Source organism: Lactuca virosa, chromosome 4 (assembly GCF_052849685.1).
Source record: "Lactuca virosa cultivar CGN04683 chromosome 4, Lactuca_virosa_CGN04683_v6, whole genome shotgun sequence".
Lineage (NCBI taxonomy): Eukaryota > Viridiplantae > Streptophyta > Magnoliopsida > Asterales > Asteraceae > Lactuca > Lactuca virosa.
In genome coordinates this window covers 499,650,311-499,675,179 of record NC_136429.1, presented here as the reverse complement: position 1 = coordinate 499,675,179, position 24,869 = coordinate 499,650,311, and the positions used below count along the sequence as shown (strand labels likewise).

The window sequence follows — 24,869 nt, the reverse complement described above, 5'->3', positions numbered from 1 at the left end:
TATACTTTTAATTTAATTAAATATAAACCATATCATTGTGCATTTATTAACTCTCTTTTAATTATACATTTAATTAACTTAATAAAACCAGAAGAGTGTAATTTGAACTTTTTCAAAAACTAGGGTTTTAGAATTTAATATTTTCAAAATTAATACCTTTTAATTAAATGTTAAATTCCAAAACTTGAGGACAAATTTTTGAAACTTTTCAAAACTTTAGGGTTTAGAATTTAAATATTTCAAAATTAAACTTTTAATCAAAAAATTTTAATTCCAAAACTTGAGGGCAAGTTTTGAAACTTTTCAAAACAATCTAGATCAAATTACAAATAATTAAATTAATCAAATAATTGGTAATTATCTAAATTTGACCTAATTCAATTTCTTACAAGATAATTCAAAACAAAATTACAAATAATTAATATTTATCTTATAAAACAAGTAATTATCTTAATTTTGACAATAATCTACTATTTTGGTAAGGATAATCACTCCAAATTAATAAAAATCGGATTTTATCAATAAAAAACGTTTTTGGTAATTATCCCACAGCAAAATAGGTCAAAAACCCGAAAAATCTGGCATCTGATACTCCGACTCGTCGAGCCAACCTTGGACTCATCGAGTTGCCAGTGAACTCGGCGAGTTCACATATGGACTCGACGAGTCCAGCCTCCAGATTCAACATTTTTCGATTTCCAGCTTTGAATAATCATGAAAAGCATCAAATACGTCAAACAAACAGCCTAAGCTCTGATACCACTGATGGGTTATGAGCACTACATCAGTCCTATGGTGTACATGCAAAGCCTAAAGCTTTGGATCTAGTTTGTCTAATGAACATGCAATAATCATCCAAAGCTTATAAACCCTAGATCTAGCATATAATAATTGATATATCATAATAAAAGGGTTTAGATCTTTACCTTGATTGTTATGTAGCAATAACAATCTGAATCCTTCTTGTAATTGACTTCTGAAAGCCTAGTGCCTCAAATGTTGCACCTCTAATGGAGTCACAAACACCATGAGCAACAAGATGAAGAAGAAGGAGAAGGAGGAGGCACAAAAACGTTCTAGGGTTCTCTCAAAAGAGTTGGGCACGTTTTTGGAGGCCTAAGGGTTCCTTTTATACTTAGGCTATTAGGGTTTTCAACCAGGAAACCCTAATCTGACTGCTTAGGCCCTAAGCAGCCCATTGACTCCCTCCTTAGAAGCCTTGGACTAAATCTAATGGGTTTCCCCATAGATTTCGTCCACTCCAACTTCTATGGACTCCATTAGCCCAATATACAACTATCACACAATTGACAGTTCTAGTCCCCTTTATTTAATTAATGTCTTTTAGCCACATAATTAATTCTTATTAATTCTTGACTAATATTAATTAAACAATATGATTTCTCTCTTGATATATTATTCATATAATATATTAATAAATCATAATTAATCCTTTTTCTCCTTAATTCATCCTATCAGTTGTTATGGTGAAGGCAACCCAAAAGGACCATGCTCACAATCGGGTCAAGTACATACCAAAATAGTTATGGGCTTAGACACGTAATCCAACATAAACATGGTTATACGATTGACCGGCCATAGGGTTGGCTTTTAACGACCGGTCGTCAGATCTTCATTACATATATGAAATCTCCATCCCCACAATTCTTGCTAATCTTTCACTATATCTTTCTCTCTCTCTCTCTCTCTCTCTCTCACACACACACCCACCTATACACACACACAGTGGCGAATACACTAGGTGGCGCGACGTACGGATGTTGGATCATATACATAGATTACACATACTTTTGGTACTAAACATAAATATATCTTCCATTAGAATAATGAGTTATTTTTACATAAGAATAAGTTTGGAAAAGTACTATATATATTCTAATATACTTCATTCGGATGTCTGGGTATCCCAGAAGTCCGCCAGAATTTCCACGAGTAACCATTACTGCGAGATCGTCCATTTCCTAGGAATACATGTAATTTTTGAAATGTCAACATAATATTGGTGAGTTCATAGGTTTTTGTACAAAAGATACGTTCGTAGTTTTGGTTAGGACCTTTGTTTATGAATAGTAAGATCCTATGTTGAAAAACTCCTAGTTCTCATATTTTTATCTCCTAAAGCTACCTATAGGTATATTTGATTTGAAACCTAATCTGATAGGGACACCGGTATGTACCTTCCTAGTATATCTTAAATTACTACTTCTTCTAGGCATCCCTTCGGAAGACGTTTTTAAGTTAACTAAAAATATTGTTATGAGTTCCTATAATCGAGTTGTGACTATGTTGTCATAATCCCCAAAACGAACGACGCTTCATCAAACGTTTAGAAAGTTGTTACCTGCGTGACTTTACCATCATGTTGTAGCTAGCAATCACAGGAAGGGGTTGTTAATCCCATATATATATATATATATATATATATATATATATATATATATATATATATATATATATAACTAAGTTCATATGTGTTGTTTTGTTTGGATAATCGGGCAAGGTAACACTAGATTAAATGTCTATCCTAAATTTTTGGTCAGAGTAACAACTAGGTATAAAGGTTTCCTAGAAAGTTGGCCAGCATAACAACTAGAAACTATGGTTTTTATAAGTGTGAATCAACATAATCAATAGGCATAATATTATCCATAAAAGTTGGGTAGGGTATCTACCAGGCATAATACTATCCTAAGGTTCTAGGCAAAAATCTTATCATTAAGGCTATAAAGTTAGTAATATTTATAAAAATCTATAATAATATAACATTTATCGGGGTGTTTATTCAATTCACAACTAAAGGATCTTAAAACATTTATCGGAGTATCATTAAAAGTTATCATGTGTACAACTCCCCCATTGATGCGATGCAATCGATCCGTGCCCGTCCTTTAATATAAGAAAAACCTGAAACATGTAAACCACAGACTGTAAGCACAAAGCTTAGTGAGTTCCAAAAAATACCACACACAACACAACACAAATAAACAGTTATGGGTTATCAGCAACCCTGGGGACTATCAGCAGTCCCAGTGGGCAAACATCACGCCCGATGGGTTATCAACAACCCTAGAGACTATCAGCAGTATCAGTGGGCAAACAGCACGCTCGGTGGGTTGTATGCAACCCTGGAGACTATCAGCAGTCTCAGTACACAGTATCACATATCACAGTAACAACAAGCAAGAGCCAGCTGGTCAACACACACACACACACACACACACATATATATATATATATATATATATATATATATATATATATATATATATTACCACACAGGCTCATACAAACATGCAAGAGTCACAAAGACAGCTAGCATCTTACATACACAAATTAGTGAGCCCGCATGGTGCCTTCGACTCACAAGCACATGGAGAAGACTCACCTGAATCAAAGAACTCTAAAACACTACGATACGATCCCTTTTCAGCACTGCTTGCACCCACGAATCCACTAACACCAGAACCAGATAAAATCTTAATTAATAGCCCAAAACCCTCAAGTTTGACCCAAGGTCAAACTTGGTCAAAAAGTCAACAGTCAACAAAAGTCAAAGTCAAAAAGTCAAACTTCAGGTTGTACTCACCATCCAGAAACGGGACCCTATACGAGTACCTGTAACGTACTCAAAGTTACGCCTAGCGTACTCGGCTAGATGACACTTTTCCATTAAGTGCTTAATCTCTTAAGTCTTTTCATCCAACACTCAGATCTAGACTCATAACATCATTCTAAGTCATAAAGTTCACACATTTATGACTTTCCACGTCTAGAAAAGGTCCAAAAGCCAAAACCCTAACTTATTAATCCATTAACACATCATAACTCTTGCATGGATGGGATAGAAGGACCAAGATCACATTTTTATGGATCCTAAAAGCTTCATAATGGTTAAAGTTTCCAACTTTATCCATTACAATTGTAACACCCTATTTATTTAATAAATAAATAAACAAATTAATGAATGTATAGTAGCTCTAAAATCAATAATTATGTAGCAGGGTGTTGGTCTCGAGGAGCTAATTGTCATAATTTAAAAGTTGAGGGTTAAAAGTGTAAGTTTCAAATTGGTGTTGTAAATATTTATGAAGGCAGGCACTACTTGGTAAATTATAGGGACTTAATTTGAAGAGATTTTAGAAGCTAAGGGCTGAATGGTAACATATGGACCTCATTTCAAAATAAATTGTAGAGGAGGGGCTGTTTAGTAACTGTTGGATTAATTATGAAAAGAATTATAAGATCAGGGGTTAAAAAGGTAAATTATAGACTTGATCTGAAAGGATGTTTCTGGGGAGGGACCATTTTTTCCATTATGGCAATAAGATTGTAAGGCATCGGGTATATATGCTATCCAAACCCTAACCCTAAGGGAGGGATGCAACAGCCGTCGGGTATGATCCTCCAGCCGCCACCACCGGTTTCGCCCACTTTCCGACCATCCATGTCCGCCAAATGACAGCTGAGTCCGGCCTATGGCGCTGCCGTCAACGGGAGCCTTCAACCATCCAGTCCCGACGTTCCGTCTGCCGTCGTGCCTTTCTTGATGAAGATGGAGCCGCCGACGAACGATCACCGCTCGGTTGCTGCCGCTGCTGGGCTGTTTCTTCGGGAACGTGGCAGCTCCACTCGTTTCTTCTTCTACGGTTTCATTGTCAGCCACATCACCGGTACCGCCAAGCTTCCGGGAGACCGTCACCTTGTTTCACTATTGCACGACCGTCGCCGGCTGTTAGGGTTGCTGTGGCTACCGTTTCTGTCACTTCTCTTGCGCCACCCGCCACCGTGGGGTGGGGTGGCTGAGTGCGTGTTGGAGTATGCTCAAGTGTACCGGCTGTGCCTTGTATTCAAGGGTTGTAATGCTGACTTTTGGCCGGAAAACCCATCGCCACCACCGTGAGGTGGTGGCTGCCATCGCAAAACCGTCGATGTCGCCGCCTTGAGCCACCAGGTGGGTGGCTGGAGTGTTTTATGCAATCTGAAGTATGTGTGTGTGTGTGTTTTTTCTAGCCAGAAAAATTGAGAACAGCCACCGCCACCACCATGAGGTGGTAGCTGCCACCATGTATCACCGTGTGTGGGTGTATTTTAGTGAGTGTGTTTGTGTCCATTTGGTATTTTTCATTGTAATATTGTAACCGAAGTTGGAATAATGAAAAGAAAATTGAAAACCACCACCGTAGGGTGGTGGCTGCCGCCACCGGCCGCAGTGTCGGGCGGCGGTGTGCTTTGATTGCGTTTGGACCTCGTTTGGGATGCTTGGACAGAATGGGCCCACTGAAACCCTAATGGGCCTAATGAAGCCCTAATGGACCTAAAAGTCCAAACATGTGACTAATGGGCCCAATGAAGCCCTAATGGACCTAAAAGTCCAAACATGTGACTAATGGGCCTAGTGAAATCCTAATGGGCCTTATGAGACCCTAGTGGGCCTAATGAACCCTAATTGATCAAAAGACCTAGCTAATGGGCCTATTGGGCTATGATTGGGTTGGAAACCCTAATTAGGGTTTAGAAAACCCTAATATTGGACATATGGGTTTTGGATTGTCGGGACTTGCATTTTGGATGACTGGATTAGGATTGTGTATTACGCCCGTCCTCACTACATGATTGACCCAATAGATTGATGGACTTAATGGGTTAAGTGAGAAACACTTAACCCTAATCGTCATTTTATGTGAAAACCCTAATTTCACTTGGGCTTTATGTTGGGCCTTTCTATTGGGCTTCGGTGATTGGGCCAATATTAGGCCATACAAGAACAAGCAAATGGACTAGAGTAATTTAATGGGCTTTAGGGTAAGTCCCATGTGAGGGGTTTGGGCCCAATTTGGAAAATTAGGCCATAGATGAGCCATAATTGGGCCTTTATGATTATGAGATATTGGGCCATTAGAAATGCCAAATGTTTGGATTAGACTAAATAGTTGGGCCTTAGAATAAGACCATGTAAAGGTTTGGACCCAATTTGGAAAATTGGGCCATATGTTGGGCTTTGACTCATAGTTGACTTTTTGGCCTTTGGATTGGGCCTTGGGCTTGAATAAAGCTAAGTTAAGGGTAAAGTAGTATTTACCCCAAGTATGTGGTTATGGTTATGAGTTGGAACCCAATTATTAATTGGTTGTTATTTTGATGTTGACAGATCGGGAATCTGTCATCCAGCAGCTAGAGTCTTCGTCTGCGGGACTTCAGCCGTGTGAGGTGAGTTACCTTCCAGTAGAAGTGGGTCTACGGCCATAATGTCGGCCCACTAGTAGGGATTGTTTGTCGAGCAGTTGTCTTTGTGATAATTACTTGAGTTTGTCACTATCTGATGTGTTTTATGAGCTAGCATGATATGATGTTATGTGATAGTGGTAGTAGGGGGAATAGTCCTCGGTTACCGGTCGATAGGGCCGAAGGGGGTAGTTTAGTACCCAGCTATGCTAGACAGATTATTAGATATATGATATGAGATTATGTGGTTGTAGTAGGGGGTGAAATAGTCCCCGGTTACCGGTCGACAGGACCGAAGGGGTAGGTTGGGCACCCATATATGCCTGACAGGGGTAGGTTGAGTACCCCCGGTATGCTCAGCAGGGTAGGTCGGGCACCCAGATATGCCTGAAATAGGGTAGGCCAGGCACCCCAGTATGCCTGACATTATGTGATTTGTATGGTATGTGGTATGATGGGGGAACTCACTAAGCTTCGTGTTTACGGTTTACAGTTTTGGTTTCAGGTACTCGCTTTCAAAGAAAAGAAGTCGACTTGATCCCAGCGCATCACACTTTGTTTTCTGCACATGAGATCTTTGGGATTACACTCTGATATGGTTTTATGATAATATGTTTTGATTATTGACACTTTGGTTTTGACATGAGATATTATTATGAATGTTTTTTATACTGTTTGTTTTATATAATAACTTAATTAAAATGAAATTTTTGATCTTGAATTTTGGGATGTTACAAGTTGGTATCAGAGCCTTGGTTTGAGGGATTCGGACATAGTCTCGAGTGTATCTGGACTCAAACTAAGGACTTGGTATTTTAATTTTTAAAAGGAAAATCATTTGCTAAAAAGAATTTGAAAAGCGAAAAAGGAACTTTGAAAAAGAACAAGATGTGTGATGCGTGCAATCAGCCGAGCTCAAGTAAGTTTTCCCCAAGATACCCATACATGTTATGAGATGTTATGTTATGATATGATTATGAGAACTGCATGCTAGATTAGGGCTAAGTATCTAGGAAGGATGCCTTATATGCCTATTGTATGTGCTTGTAGACTTGCATGCTAGTACTGATCAGTCAGTGATCGGATAGCTTGTTTAGGTTATGCCTGATTGTATGAGCCTTTGAATTGCATGTACAGATTTCTGATTGGAGGATAGAATGGTTTGATTGGAGTATGATGGTTAGATTTTCCATTGTCTGAATGCTGCTTGCTTTGTGCTTTGTGGGACTCTTAGTAATGTGAGCTAGCTATTAAGTGAATATGCTAAGTCACATGTGGCATAGGCTGGATAATCTCAGAGTTATAGATTTGACCCTATTGCGCAGCTCTTGTTTGAGTCCAACCGTTCTAGGGATGGGTCTTTTACTCGAAGGATTATCTGATCTCTGTTGCATGTGGCTATATTCATGAGGTAGCTAGTTGACATTACTGGCTGAGGACTAGGTTGGTTCGGGAACCTAGGAAAGCCTAGGATATGCTTCAGTGGGTTAGTAGTGAGGTTTAGTGAGACTTGGGTGCATCAGTTTGAGGAAGTGACTTGGAGGATTCATGAGGATTGCTAAGGAAAGTATGTATAGGTGTGGAAGGTAGTATTGGGCCCATACTACTGAAAGCACAGGATCCATACTCGAATCGGTGAGATTCTTGAGAATCTGAGAAGCTTTGGGTAGAAGTTTGTGACCCGGTTTGGGGTTAGAGGATGTCCCAGTTGTTGCAGCTTAGCCATTGGCAAGTGAGCTAGTGAGCGTGACAGGGTGTCAGACCCTTAAGGATATGATTTCCAAGAGTTTGCAAATGCGAGATCGATTTAGAGCACCCTGGGAAGAGAGGGTCGTGCCAGGTGCGTATAGTAGAGGGTCCCGGGAAGAGACCCATGACTTCTGATCATCGGCTAAAAGGCAATCATGGCCGGAGTCAGTGCAACACGTACGAGAAAGTGCACGAGGGAGTTTGTCACTCCAAGGGTTTAGGCTGCTACAGGTGTAGCAGGGTTGATCATGACAGTTGAAGGTGATCGGTATTCCTCCAGATGTTGCGGTTATGTAATCTTCTACTGCTATTAGGAGGATGTTGGGAATACATATCGCTTTGGAATTGTGAGTGAGTTTGGATAAGTCAGATCTCGGGTCGGTTTTCTTCCAGTGTTTGGGTTATCAAGGATCATATATGCCATCCTGCATGCCGAAAAGTCCTTGATGAACCCACAGAGGCACGCATCTTGCGGAGTGGGTTCCGCGTGTACCGTTATCATCCTGGATCTTTGTCGGGATCTATGCAGGAGTATTATTTAGAGGATACTCGGTCAGGGTTAGAGTGATAGTTCTCCAGTGAAGTCAGTGTTCGGTGGTTCTATCATGGTTCAGGTATGGTCGACAATTGTCCATGGATGAACTTTGGAGTTCAAGGCACTACCGTTGCTAGGACAGGACTGGTAACATGAAGAGGGTCGTGTCATTTGCAGGGTTAGATGCATAAGTGGTTGGTCATGGGATGTTCGAGAGAATTGTATTTTCGTATGGGCTGTGTTCGGTTAGAGTTCAGTGGTGCTGCGAGATTGGAAGTGGGAACGAGGACTCGTCAGCCAGAGTGAAGATTAAGGCCTCTAGTTGTCAGCATGGGAGGTGGATTGAGGTGTCAGGCTGGACCAGATTTCAAGAATACTCATCAAGATTTCCGAGGATGGGCGATCTCAAGGTTTAACCGGTGATTAATCGCTAGCATTGGTAAGCACAGGTTGTCATCAATGGGATATTAGAAAGCGAAAAGGATTAGGAATCCTTCAATTCTCGCGTGTCGTGAAGACTTAGTCGAATCTAAGTGGGGGAACGACTTTTGTAAAGTTCTCCAAATGTGAGTTTTGGTTGCGCGAGGTGCAATCTCTTGGGCACCTTGTCAACCAGAAGGGTATTATGGTCGATCCGGCCAAGATAGAGGTCGTGATGTAGGGGGAGATTCCGAGGTCTCCAACTGAGATTCGGAGTTTCCTGGGTCTAGCGGGTTATTACCGGAGATTTATACGGGACTTCTCTGAGATTGCGGTTCCTTTGACCCGACTAACCAAGAAGTCGGTGGCCTTTCACTGGGGGCCTAAGCAGCAGACAACCTTCAAGACTCTCAGACAGCAGTGGTGTGAGACACCGATTCTCACCCTGCCAGAGGGTGCGGATGATTTCATGGTTTACTATGACGCTTCGATCATGGGCATGGGTGCGGTACTGATGTAGCGGGATCACGTGATAGCATGCCTTAGGGAACCAGGTTAGGGATTCCAATTAGAACTCAAGTTCAGTTGAGTGTTAGGTCGAGTGCGTGTTCGGCCCAGTTTGGACAGTGTTGTATGACTACGGGGGTAGCTGTAGCATTCACTAGCAGTCAGATAGTAGGGAAAGTGTTGTAAGACTACGGGGGTAGCCGTAGCATTCACTAGCAGTCAGATAGTAGGGAAAGTGTCGTAAGACTATGGGGGTATCCGTAGCTTTTACTAACAGTTAGTTAGCATGCAAAGTGTTGTAAGACTGTGGGGATAGCCGTAGCATTCGCAAGTGATTGAGATAGTGGGAGAAGTGTTGTAAGTCTGCGGGTGTAGCCGTAGCATTCACAAGGTTGACAGATAGTGTGAGAAGTGTTGTAAGTCTGCGGGTGTAGCCGTAGCATTCACAAGGTTAACAGATAGTGTGAGAAGTGTTGTAAGTCTATGGGTGTAGCCGTAGCATTCACTAGGTTGGTAGATAGCGTGAGCGTGTTGTTAGGACGCGGAAGGAACAGTAGTACCCACCAGTTCGGGTTTAGCAATGAAGATATGGGAATCCATGGATTGGATTACGGAATTACCCAGATGGGTTCGAGTCGCTTGAACCAACGATACGACCGTAGGAACGCCACTACGGTTATGGGGACAGGGAAGATATGGACTGTATGAGGTTGTTTGTGATATAAGGCTACCATTGGTCTTGTAGCAATCACTTTTAGCCTTGGATTTGGGTGACGTCAGGATTCGACGCATGGATCCGATTGGCTGGATCAGGAGGTTGTTAGCACCACAGTGGCATGATAACTAGTGGCAACTAGTTCCAGAGAAGGATTTCGTTCAGAAGTCGTGTGAGACGACTAAGTGGGAGTCCTTTGGCTCTACAGCCGGGCCGGAACCCGGTATTTCAGATGATTGGCGAACGAATTGAGACCAGGCAAGTCTCGGTAGAATTTGGAAAGCAGCCATGTGGCAACATACTGCTTCAGGCAGTTCAGTGTTCGGGCAGTTTCAGTGTTTGGGCAGTATTAGTATTTGTGTTTTGGGTTGCAAGTACGGACAAGGTAACATATTGCTTGGGTTGTGCTAAGTCACTCACAGCGAGATTATCTGAGCCTTGACCAAGTATAGTGATCTGCAGGGATAATTCGGTTTGTGATAGTGTTTTATAGTGGGAACCTCGAGTTATCAGAAGTTTAGTAGTCAGTTGAGGGATAAACGGACTGGATTCAACGATAATGATTCAGTATGAGTGGTCTGTCAGGGAATCAGACCATCTCAAGACAGGAGATTTCAGACGGAGTAGATGTGATCTTGTGGCAAGGAATTCGTTCACCTGCGGATTTCAGGGCCTGGCGAAGGTTGTCACGGTTACCCTGGGGAGGCTAGGGTGTGCCCAGGGTTGTGGCCATGTTACTTGAAGTGGTTTGGTGTGTAAGGGATGGTAAGGAATGATTTCGAGGTCGAAATCTAATTTAAGTGGGGGAGAGTTGTAACACCCTGTTTATTTAATAAATAAATAAACAAATTAATGAATGTATAGTAGCTCTAAAATCAATAATTATGTAGCAGGGTGTTGGTCTCGAGGAGCTAATTGTCATAATTTAAAAGTTGAGGGTTAAAAGTGTAAGTTTCGAATTGGTGTTGTAAATATTTGTGAAGGTAGGGACTACTTGGTAAATTATGGGGACTTAATTTGAAGAGATTTTAGAAGCTAAGGGCTGAATGGTAACATATGGACCTCATTTGAAAATAAATTGTAGAGGAGGGGCTGCTTAGTAACTGTTGGATTAATTATGAAAAGAATTATAAGATCAGGGGTTAAAAAGGTAAATTACAGACTTGATCTGAAAGGATGTTTCTGGGGAGGGACCATTTCTGCCATTATGGCAATAAGATTGTAAGGCATCGGGTATATATGCTATCCAAACCCTAACCCTAAGGGAGGGATGCAACAGCCGCCGGGTATGATCCTCCAGCCGCCACCACCGGTTTCGCTCACTTTCCGACCATCTATGGCCGCCAAACGACAGCTGAGTCCGGCCTATGGTGATACCGTCAACGGGAGCCTTCAACCATCCAGTCCCGACGTTCCGTCTACCGTCGCGCCTTTCCTGATGAAGATGGAGCCGCCGACGAACGATCACCGCTCGGTTGCTGCCGCTGCTGGGCTGTTCCGTCGGTAACGTGGCAGCTCCACTCGTTTCTTCTTCTTCGGTTCCGTCGTCAGCCACATCACCGGTACTGCCAAGCTTCCGGGAGACCGTCACCTTGTTTCACTATTGCATCGACGGCCGCCGTCTGTTAAAGTTGTTGTGGCTGCCGTTTCTGTCACTTCTCTTGCGCCACAAGCCATAGTAGGGTGGGGTGGCTAAGTGTGTGTTGGAGTATGTTCAAGTGTACCGGTTGTGCCTTGTATTCAAGGGTTGTAATGTTGACTTTTGGCCGGAAAACCCATCGCCACCACCGTGAGGTGGTGGCTGCCATCGCAAAACCGTCGCTGTCGCCGCCTTGAGCCACCAGGTGGGTGTCTGGAGTGTTTTATGCAATCTGAAGTATATGTGTGTGTGTGTTTTGTCTAGCCGGAAAAATTGAGAACAGCCACCGACACCACCGTGAGGTGGTAGCTGTCACCATGTATCACCGTGTGTGGGTGTATTTTAGTGAGTGAGTGTGTGTGTGTGTGTGTCCATTTGGTATTTTTCATTGTAATATTGTAACCATAGTTGGAATAATGAAAAGAAAAATGAAAACCACCACCGTAGGGTGGTGGCTGCCGCCACCGGCCGCAATGTCGGGCGGCGGTGTGCTTTGATTGCGTTTGGACCTCGTTTGGGATGCTTGGACAGAATGGGCCCAATGAAACCGTAGTGGGCCCAATGAAGCCCTAATGGACCTAAAAGTCCAAACATGTGACTAATAGGCCCAATGAAGCCTTAATGGACCTAAAACTCCAAACATGTGACTAATGGGCCTAATGAAATCCTAATGGGCCTTATGAGACCCTAGTGGGCCTAATGTACCCTAATTGATAAAAAGACCTAGCTAATGGGCCTATTGGGCTATGATTGGGTTGGAAACCCTAATTAGGGTTTAGAAAACCCTAATATTGGACATATGGGTTTTGGTCTGTCGGGACTTGCATTTTGGATGACTGGATTAGGATTGTGTATTAAGCCCGGCCTCACTACATGATTGACTCAATAGATTGATGGACTTAATGGGTTAAGTGAGAAACACTTAACCCTAATCGTCATTTTATGTGAAAACCCTAATTTCACTTGGGCTTTATGTTGGGCCTTTCTATTGGGCTTCGGTGATTGGGCCAATATTAGGCCATACAAGAACAAGCAAATGGACTAGAGTAATTTAATGGGCTTTAGGGTAAGTCCCATGTGAGGGGTTTGGGCCCAATTTGGAAAATTAGGCCATAGATGAGCCATAATTGGGCCTTTATGATTATGAGATATTGGGCCATTAGAAATGCCAAATGTTTGGATTGGACTAAATAGTTGGGCCTTAGAATAAGACCATGTAAAGGTTTGGACCCAATTTGGAAAATTGGGCCATATGTTGGGCTTTGACTCATAGTTGACTTTTTGGCCTTTGGATTGGGCCTTGGGCTTGAACAAAGCTAAGTTAGGGGTAAAGTAGTATTTACCCCAAGTATGTGGTTATGGTTATGTGTTGGAACCCAATTATTAATTGGTTGTTATTTTGATGTTGACAGATCGGGAATCTGTCATCCAGCAACTAGAGTCTTCGTCTGCGGGAGTTCAGCAGTGTGATGTGAGTTAACTTCCGGTAGAAGTGGGTCTACGGCCACAATGTCGGCCCACTAGTAGGAATTGTTTGTCGATTAGTTGTCTTTGTGATAATTACTTGGGTTTGTCACTATCTGATGTGTTTTATGAGCTAGCATGATATGATGTTATGTGATAGTGGTAGTAGGGGGAATAGTCCCCGGTTACCGGTCGATAGGGACGAAGGGGGTAGTTTAGTACCCATCTATGCTAGACAGATTATGATATATGTGATATGAGATTATGTGGTAGTAGTAGGGGCTGAAATAGTCCCCAGTTACCGGTCGACAGGACCGAAGGGGTAGGTTGGGCACCCATATATGCCTGACAGGGGTAGGTTGAGCACCCCGGTATGCTCAGCAGGGTAGGTCGGGCACCCAGATATTCCTGAAATAGGGACATAGGGTAGGTCGGGCACCCCGGTATGCCTGATAGTATGTGATTTGTATGGTATGTGGTATGATGGGGGAACTAACTAAGCTTCGTGCTTACGGTTTACAGTTTTGGTTTCAGGTACTCGTTTTCAAAGGAAAGAAGTCGGCTCAATCCCAACGCATCACACTTTGTTTTCCGCACATGAGATCTTTGGGATTACACTCTGATATGGTTTTATGATAATATGTTTTGATTATTGACACTTTGGTTTTGACATGAGATATTATTATGAATGTTTTTTATACTGTTGGTTTTATATAATAACTTAATTAAAATGAAATTTTTGGTCTTGAATTTTGGGATGTTACAACAATGGTCCAAACCACCAAGATCTAGCCTTTAAGTATCAAAGGGACCAAAAAGTGCTTCTTTTTCAACTTAATCCATTAAGTCCAAGTCTCCAACCTTCTGATCTGAATCATAATGATGTTTGGATGGATAAAGTTTCGAACTTTATCCATAACAAGGTCATAAACTTTTAAGATCTAAACTTTATGCACTAAAATGACCAAAAGCTAATAACATCCAAAACTAGCTAGATCTAACAAATGCATCATCAAGATTCAAACTTTATACCTCTAGAAGAGAGATCAAGGTGAACAAAGTCCGAATCTACAAGCTCCAATGCAAACAACACTTCTCCAGTGAGCTCCTTCTTCTCCAAGATGCACCTAGAGAAGTGTTGTTTTCACACCCCAAACTCAAAAACACCTTCTTCTCAAAAGGCTCAAACTAGGGTTAGGGTTTTCATGGAAGAGTGTTGGAGAGGTGGAGGCTGAGAATGGAATGAGTTTGGGGAAGTTAAGGAGCTTAAATAAGGCTCAAACCATGAAAATAGGGTTTGGGTACTGATCGCGTACGCCCAACATACTCCATGTATTCCTAGTACGCACAGTGTACTCCATGTATGCATAGTAGCCCAGCGTACTCCAGGTACGTCCAGTGTACTAGACTAAGCCCCCAAACCTTCATAACTTCAAACGGTCATAACTTCGTCGTTTCAACTCCGATTTTGACAATCTTTATATCCACAGAAAGGTATTGAGGAGCTATACAACCCTATCTAATTACTTTTGAATTAAAACACATCGAACTAAATTCCATAATTCATATAAGAAGTCTGAAACACCAGTTCCCATTTTACTCTTTGACTCCAAAGCACAATCGAAGTCTTGGATCACACAATCTACATTACCTACATCCAAATGGGTCTAAACCTCTCTTTCCCAAAACCCAAAGCCTTATGATACTTGATCTTCGGGTCACGACCCCGAATTATGAAACGACTTGAAACAGGGTGTACACCCCCCTCCCGAAAAGGTATGAAAATAGTAAAAATGGAGTCGTGAACTCACCCTTGAAGCGTAAATCGTTGATGTAGGGTAGAATCGGGATTTGGAACTCGGGAACTACTCGGGAGGTGTAGGCATGAATTTAGAGAGAGAAAGGATGGCGAATGTGGAAAGGTGTGAGAAATGAGCTGGCAGAGCTTTCTATTTATAAGAAATTTTGTGGAGCACGCCGCACACAATACACATGGCTCCATCAGGAAGTTGCCATCTGTCCTCTTCTCCTTGCGCCACGTCACTTGTATCCTGACGAATCTGGGTATCAGAATGTGCGTCATACGTGGCGCATGGGTGCGCGTGTGGCCGAAATTCTGACTTTAAAAATTTGTATTTTTTGCGTACGATTTCCGCTTTCGATGATTCTTATACTTCCGGGTAGGTCTTCACATGTACTACGACTTTCGTTTTGGTTGTTTTGGTTAATTTTGACTTTTACTTTTAACCTATATTTTATAACCGTTATGATTTTATGAAAATCATAACTCTCTCATACGGTTTCCGTTTGAAGTGTTCTTTGCTTCAAAATTCTTACTTTGAAGAGTACTACGATTCTCCTTTTGATGACTTTTTTCCAAAAGTCAACCGTTTTCCTTGTAAATTTGACGTTGTAACTTTTTAAGTGCGGTTGATTTCTATTTACTATAAAAATCGTATCTCTCTGGTACCGAGTCAGATTTTTACGAAGTTTGTATTTTTGGAATCTCGTTGACGATTATTTCTCGGAAATGTTAACCTGCTTATAAGGTAACACAATTTTTTGTGTACTTAATTTCGAGCCTTAAGGTCAAAATAGTCATAAAGCTACCTTCATATTTCCGTTAAATTTCACCGGTGTTTGGTGACGTATTTTCGGGTTGTCACACACACAGTGATCGAGCAACGTTGCCTAAGATTAGAAGAGAGCTCGAAGAATTGTATCTTGGTGTCCCTGAGTAAACCTAACTTTTCAAGATTTTGCACAAGTTTCACAAAATGTATCCACGGCAGTCGCCGACAAAAAGAAACCAACCCCACCTCCACCGCCTCCCACCAAAAAAATGGATTCAATATTTGAATTATCCACCCCCAAATACGATCACTTTCCGCCACAACATTAGGCCAAACTTCCCGGTCTTGATTTCAGTAGAGCCTTAGAAACGTCCTTCACAGCTCCACAAATCTGCCACATCTCCATTCGCCAGCGCTTGCGGTGCCGTCAGGGAGAAATTACAGGCACCACCACTGAGTGGAGGAGACAGTGCAACATGGGTATAGCCATGGTGATCATCATGATAATTATGCTGTTGGATCACATGGGCATCATGCGATGAAGAGTCATGGACATGGACGTAGACTATAGAAAAGCATGGCGTATGATGACATGACCATGATGAGTGGGATGAGCATGATATCCATGTATCAAGAAAAGAATGTACGACTTCGTCCTAGGATCCCTCACTCCAATATTTGCACTGTCTATAGTGTCTATATCTATATTTTTCGTAAGCATTGCCTTGTAAGCCAATTCTCTCTATCTCTTTCTTTAGCGATGGGTTAAATTTGTCGTCACAAAGAATATATATCTAGAGGGTCAATTTTGACCAATATATTGTTAAAACGGTAAAATAAGTGACTACGGATTATCTAACATAGAAATTGACTTGGTGATAAGTGATAACCCTTATTCTTAGTTTCAAATAGACTTTTATTTGATTACAATAGATAATTAATTTTAACAATGAAACCGTGCTTTTCAAAATAAAAATTACATACAAAATATTGACAAATCAAACCAATCCTAAAAGTTCATATGTTTTGAGTTTTGACATGTTTATTTTGCATGTTTGTGGAAGAGTATATTGTAAACAATGTTTGAATATCGGAATGGGAGAGATGACTGAAGGAAGAAAGTGTGTTGATTGTGTTGGAAGAAAATTCAGTCAACGGTAAGTATAACTCATAAATTGGAAAGTCAAATGGTTTAATTAAGCATCGTATTAATTACAAGAAATAAAGTAAAAGACATATTAACCATGATATTTTTATACTATATATGATTACAAATATTATTATTTCGATTAAATGAGTCAATTTTAGTTGTTGTACATTTTAATAACTAGGTTTATATGAGAAAATCAAGGTTCTAAATAACGTGAGACGTGACTTGGCGGCAAGGTAAAAGTTAAGTCATGACAAGCCTTGGCGAGCCATGACGTTTTTAAATGCGTGACTATTTTATATATATTAAAAGAGATAAATCTTATAATTATTGATTTTTATCAAGTATATATCAAGGTTTTAGAAGTGTTAAATTAGTATTTAATATAAAAAGTTAACAAAAACTCAATTATTTTAGGCCCGATAAAATAAATAAAACAAAAAAAACTCGCGCCTTGAAAAAAATTCGTGCCATATCGCGATAAGGCGCGCCTTGACACGTTATTTGACGCCACGCTTAACAAACCCGCCTTAGACGTTTTTGTAACGACTACACCACGCCTCGCGCCATGGCACGCCTTGAGGGGCGCCATGACGCGTTTTTTAGAACCATGTAGAAAATACAATGATTTAAATGAGACCAGTCAATCAAAAACTATATTGTTATGTGATTATCTTATATGTTTATATATGTGAGTTGAAATTATTAGGTTTAACCAAGGTTCTAAAAAGCTCGGCATGATCCCATAGGCTTGTATTTGACGTCAAACTTTGAAAAAATGCCGTCTTAAGTCATTTATTTATATAAAATGAATAATAGTAGAAAAAATATATATAAATATTAATTATATATAAAATTGCCGTCTTAAATCACGACTTACAAACGACGTGGTTCACCATGACCCGTAAAAGCTTAAGGCTTGACATTTTCGTCACGTGTAACTTTATTTAGAACCATGGGTTTAACAATAATAATATCTTTTTAATATAATGTAGGTATATACATAGGGCAGGGAATGTAGGTGCTGGTCAAGCTATTTCAGTGGGTACGCAAATAGTATAAAATTAAATGGGCCGTAAAAGGTCCCATAAGGTCTGGACAAAATATGTACTAACAAGAGTGGTATGATGCCCACTCGAAAAAGCCCATTGGGGACCCCAAGAACTCCAAACTGGGCCCATTTTACAAGCGACCCACCTTCTTTTGTTACAGTTCTTGAGTATTCCCCTTATGGAACCCCTTCACGTCATCACCTTCCTTTCTAAAAAAGATATAAAATTACTCATAAATTTGGAATATTTTTTTGTTTTTTTTGTTTGTTTTTTTTTGTTTTTTTGTTTTTTTTAATTTGTTTTTAATTTTGGGTTGATTGTGTAGATAACAACTTAGTTTCATATTTTTTCAGTTTATGAAAACTTATTCTTTTATCAATTGTAGCAGTGTATTTTGTAATTTGACCATTTTATCATTATGTAAACTTTGAATAATAATGTAATAATATAACGTGAGTCTTGTGTTGTTTTCATAATACCAATAATTATGCATTCCATATCTCTTGTGGCACAAAAGAAAATATATATATATAATGGAAAAAGCAGTAAAGCATTGCTAATGAATTGTGAAGCTTCTAAAGTAGGTTATTATGATTGATTCACAACATAAGTTGTTGATTGTGGCAAAATGTGAAATTAAGTGGGTTGTTAACACTAGGAGTATTCAAAAGTATTCAATATATGTTCCGAAAATCCGATCCGAAATTATCCGAAATTTTTGGATATCCGAAATTTTGGATTCGGATACTGATGTTATATATTTTCGGATATTTCGTATATTCGATATCCAATTTTTTTTATTTATTAAATCTATCAATAATAACGATTGTATTATGTGTTTCATTTCATATAAGACTTTTTTTGCATTATAAAAGGATTTTTTTTTCTGCTCATCTTTTTTCTTCATCTTCTATAAGATATGAAACCATCGTAATTTCTGTTTGTTTGCAAAGATAAACTGTTTGTTACTTTATTTGCAAAGATAATTGTGGTGTTAATTTGAATTTATTTGTAATGTTAATCATACGAAGTTGTCATTGAATAATTGGGTTGTCTATATTTGAAGAAAATAAACGTGTTAGCTGTCATGTTCTTATCTAGCTGGCATGTTCTTATCCTCTTATTTAGCTTATCTTTAACAATTCAAATTGATGTATATATATCTTTAAACCATTGGAATGAATTAGATAATAAAAAGTGAGGAAACCTATTTGGTTCCTGTTGATTGTTTACTTTCGTTCTCTTTATGGTATCAGGTTTCTCTAATCCGCTGAGTTCATCGTTCAAGGCCCCATGATGGTCGGACCCGATGATGTTGAAGGCAACAACAAGGATAAAGCCAAAAACCCTTCCTCCCGATTCTCCTTACTATGTTCATCCAACTGATTATCCTCGTCAGATGCACGTGAATGACAGTTTGAATGACAATAATTATGCTGATTGGTCAAGAGAGATGAACGATTTTCTCATTGCCAAAAATAGGACTGGTTTCATCGATGGAACCATCCCAAAACCTGCATAAAATCATCCGGAACATAGAGCATGGCTACGCAGTGATGCAATCATGAAAGGGTGGATCACCACCGCCATGGAAAAGGAGATCAGAAACAGTGTGAAGTATGTAACGACAGCCAAGCAGATTTGGGATGATCTCCAAGAAAGGTTCGGAAAAGAAAGTGCCCCGAGGGCATATGAATTGAAACGAATCCTCACCAATATGCGACAAGAAAAGCACTCTGTCTCTTCCTACTTCACGATGATGAGAGGCGTGTGGGATGAAATCGAATCGACCTCACCTTCACCTACTTGCACAGCAACCTGGGAAAGAGACTTGCAGAATCTAAGGAAAAGGAACGTATTTATGAGTTCTTAATGGGTCTTGATGACAACTTTACGACTATAAAAACTCAAATCCTCAGCACCAAACCGATGCCAAGTTTGGGCACTGTGTACCATCTGGTCGCTGAGGACGAACAACAAAAAAATATTTCTGCTACAATAAAACCTGCTGCAACAATGGAGGCGGTTGTGTTCCAAGTCTGTACACCACAAAGTCTTGAGAGTAGTCAACCTGAAAAACGCATTAATCGGGAAAACTTGAAGTGCAAACATTGCAATAAAGTTGGACATACAATCGAAGGGTGCTTTGAAAAAATTGGATATCCTGATTGGTGGGAGAATCGACAAAGGAAACCAACAAACGATCAAAGGAAGGCAAAGCCGAAGCCGAGAGCTGCTGCAGTCGGGATTGAAGTCAGCCCCATACCTGGGCTAAGTGTGGAACAATACAAGAAACTTATGCAACAATTACAATCCAAAACCTGAAATTAATATGGCTGGTAAGATTGATTTTTGTCAACCGTGGGTTATTGACTCCGGTGCCACAGAACACATAGCATGTAATGATTCTGCCTTGACTAATTTGAAAAGATCATCTGATGGTGTTCCTGTTAACATAGCAAATGGTGACAGTGTTCCTGTTGAAGGAATAGGAAGTGCTAGCCTACCAAGTGACTTAAAAGTCAACAATGTCCTTTACATACCAAACTTTAAGTGCAACCTTCTATCGGTTAGTAAAATCACCAAGAACAACAATTGCTTTGTGACATTTTTTTTGGATTTTTGTTATGTACAGGACTTACACTCGAGGAAGCTGATTGGCATGGGGAAGTGTAATAATGGTCTATACAAAATGGAAGAAGTGGATGCTAGAGTCAAGGCGATGGTGGTTAAGGTTGACACAGAGATTTGGCACAGAAGACTAGGGCATGCTTCAAATTCTAGACTCCAACACATTAGTTTATAAATAGTTTAGCAAACATTGATCATTGTGATTCTTGTATTCGGGCAAAACAAACCAGATTACCTTTCCAAGTTAGTTCTATTAAAACTTCTGCTCCTTTTGAACTGATTCATTGTGATATATGGGGAGGTTATCGTGTTCCTTCACTTTCGGGTGCATGGTATTTCTTAACAATTGTTGATGATTATAGCCGTTCAACATGGGTATATCTTTTAAAACATAAGTCGGATGCAAGTTTCAATTTAATTGCTTTCCACAAATTGGTTGAGACACAATTTGAGAAAAGAATCAAAAGAATTAGAAGTGACAATGGAGGCGAGTTTGTTTCAAATAACATGCTCAAGTTTTATGAAGAACAAGACATCATTCTTGAAACATCTTGTGTCCACACCCCTCAACAGAATGGGGTAGTTGAAAGAAAACATAGACACTTATTGGAGATAGCTAGAGCCCTTCGTTTTCAAGCAAGTCTTCCCATTGAGTTTTGGGGAGAATGCATCTTAACTGCCACCTATATCATAAATCGTTTACCTTCCTGATCAGTCAAGAATAGAACGACATATGAAATTTTATTTGGAAATAAACCCCAATATGAACACATGAGAGTTTTTGGTTGTTTGGTGTATGTTAACGAAAATAAATTTGGAAAGGATAAGTTTGAAGAAAGGGGGAGACCTTGCGTTTTTATTGGGTACCCACAGGGGCAAAAAGGGTATCGTGTCTTTGATGTTGAGAGTAAGAAAATTCTAATTTCTAGGGATGTCAGATTCATAGAATGTGTCTTTCCTTTCCAGAAAGTTGTAGAAGATAATAACAAGAATCATGTTGAAGAAGAAAATCATGTGAGTTTGGAGTCTTTCGATGATGGTTGTCACGATCAAGAAATAGAAAAGGATCAGGTGGCAACAAATCTTAGGGCATCAAACCATGTCTCTAATTCCCCAGCTCAAGACAATATCCCAAGTGAGCCTAGCAGTCCATCAAACAGCTCAAGACCTGAAATTGTTTCAAGTAGTCCCGAAACAACTCAACATGCTGAACAAATTCACCTTTCAACTTCCAATTCTACTCAAACCGGACGCCCATAACGTGTTCGAACTAAACCAGCTCCCCTGCAAGATTTCGAGGTTGACTTACCACCCTCCATAGACCATTCCCACTCCAATGACAATACAGCTTCTTCGACGGTACATCCTTTATCACATTTTATTTCTTACAAAAATTTTACTAACTCACATAAAGTCTATTTGGCTGACATCTCTTCACAAGATGAGCCCAAGCATTATTTTCAAGCAGTTAAGCACCAGTGTTGGAGAGATGCCATGAAGAAAGAAATCCAAGCTCTTGAGAACAATAACACGTGGACCTTGACAAATTTACCTCCCGGAAAGAAGGCAATTGATTCAAAGTGGGTTTATAAAATCAAATACAAGCCATCTGGTGAAATCGAGCGTCACAAAGCAAGACTAGTTGCGAAAGGGTTCACCCAAGTTGAAGGGATAGATTTTCATGAAACATTCGCACCAGTAGCCAAGTTTGTCACTGTGAGAACTGTGTTAGCCGTTGCTGTCCAGAAGCGTTACACTATCCACCAACTTGACGTAAATAATGCGTTTTTGCACGGGGATTTAGACGAAGAAGTGTACATGAAGATACCACAAGGGTTCGCAAAGGAATGAGATACCAGGGTATGTCACCTCAGAAAGTCGTTGTATGTCCTGCGTCAAGCTTCGAGGAACTGGTACAACAAGTTTACCAAGGCTCTCCTTCACATTGGATTCCAACATTCAAGGGCTGATCATTCACTTTTCGTTTTTAAGAAAAACGACATCTATATTTCTGCCCTTATTTATGTGGACGATGTCATACTTTTGGGTAATAATGCTCAACAAATAGAAAAAGTCAAGGCTTTTCTCGATAGTCGTTTTAGTATCAAAGATTTGGGACCGTTAAAGTATTTTCTTGGTATTGAGGTAGCCCGCACACCAGACGGAGTTGTTCTTAGTCAAAGAAAATATACTTTATATATTCTTGCTGATAGCGGTTTAGAAGGTTGCCGACCTAGCTCTTTTCCGATGGAGCAAAACATTCGTCTTACCACTGAGGACGAGTCTCCTTTGGCTGATCCAGGTAAGTATAAGTATAGGCGTCTCATTGGGCGGCTCCTTTATTTACAGGTTACTCGACCTGACATCACATTTGCGGTCAACACACTAAGCCAGTTTGTTTCTTCTCCTCGACTTACTCATTGGAATGCAACTCTCTGTGTCTTATGCTATCTAAAGGCAACACCTGGTCAAGGTATTTTCCTTCCAGCTAGTGGCAATTTAACACTGACTGGATATTGCGACTCCGATTGGCTGGGATGTCCCTTCACGCGGCGTTCTAAAACCGGTTACTTTATCACGCTCGGTGGTGCTCCCATTTCTTGGAAAACAAAGAAACAAGCTGTAGTGTCACGCTCTTCAGCTGAAGCTGAATATCGGTCCATGGCTGCTACAGTTAGTGAAATTTTATGGCTTAGATGGTTGCTCACAGATTTGGAAGCTACTAAGAAGGAGGCCACAAAGCTTTATTGTGATAACCAAGCTACTCGTCATATTGCCAATAATCCCGTTTTCCATGAACGTACTAAACATGTTAAAATGGATTGCTTCTTTGTTCGTGAACGCGTAGAATCTGGAGAAATTTTGCCCGTTGCGATACGCACCAAGGATCAACTTGCAGACATGTTCACCAAACCTCTTGGCACTGACCGGTTTCGTTTTTTACTTGGCAAGATGGGTGTTCGTAATCTTCACCTTCCATCTTGAGGGGGAGTGAAGAAAATAAACGTGTTAGCTGTCATGTTCTTATCTAGCTGTCATGTTCTTATCCTCTTATTTAGCTTATCTTTAACAATTCAAATTGATGTATATATATCTTTGAACGATTGGAATGAATTAGATAATAAAAAGTGAGGAAACCTATTTGGTTCCTGTTGATTGTTTACTTTCATTCTCTTTAATATTTGCCTATTATATATATTTGAATTGGTTATTAGGATTTTAGTTTGTTTGCAAAGTATACACTAGAGATTAATAGCTTCAATATATGCAATAAGAAAATATCTCATTTATAAAGGCAATCGCATAAAGGCACATTGAGGATGAATTAATCCGAAAATACGATACTTCTCCGGTTTTTTGTTTATTACTTTTTTTTACAAAGTTAATGGCAGCGTTAATTTCCTTGCCAAGTAAACACAAAACATCAATCGCATGAACTTCATCTTTTCAAACCATGATTTTCGGATATCCAATTTAATATCCGAATCCGTATCCGAAAATTTGGATATCCGAATTTCGGATACGGATTCGGATACCAAAATCTACTATCCGAATTTTCGGATATCCGGTTTTGAACACACTTAGTTCCTATTCTATGAAATTCAGATAATTAGATAGAAATCAAAGTTTGGTTAGATATCATGGAGTATTGAGGTTTGTGGAGAACGATTTCTCATAGTGTTTCATTTAGATATGGCAGTAATCTTTAAAGGCCAAGATTTACATACTACATAATACATAAGTCCTTATCTGGAGCCCATGTGATAAATATTTTATCTACCAAAACACCCCATCTACATACTACAAATGACTTATAGAAGTCAAACCAAGACTCTCCATTTGGAGTCCAGGAAAAATTTACCGTTTAGAGGCTGTTAAAGATGTCCATATTCTTGATCTATCCTTGGAAAAAGACTACACAAAGAAAGCAGAAGACTATGTGGCACATCTCATAGGGCATGGTAAACCACTATATTTCCATAAGATAATAAATTTGCTTTCAATTAAAAAAACGTTAATCTAGTCAATCTACTAAAAGCAACTTCTAATTTGCTTGTGTTGGTGATGATGGAATGCGTAGATCTTCAATAGCATATGTTTTTTGGCATGTCTATTTACCTCACTCTGGTCTTGAAAAGGTGATAATTAAAATCACACTCTTTTGTTATCATGTAAATTAATCGTCATTTT

The 24,869-nt window shown here is 39.9% G+C and overlaps 1 pseudogene; it reads left to right on the top strand.

The window, feature by feature from the left end:
- Window positions 1–22,925: 22,925 nt before the first annotated feature.
- On the top strand, window positions 22,926–23,663 carry LOC145106997 (secreted RxLR effector protein 161 pseudogene; annotated as a pseudogene).
- Window positions 23,664–24,869: the final 1,206 nt, after the last annotated feature.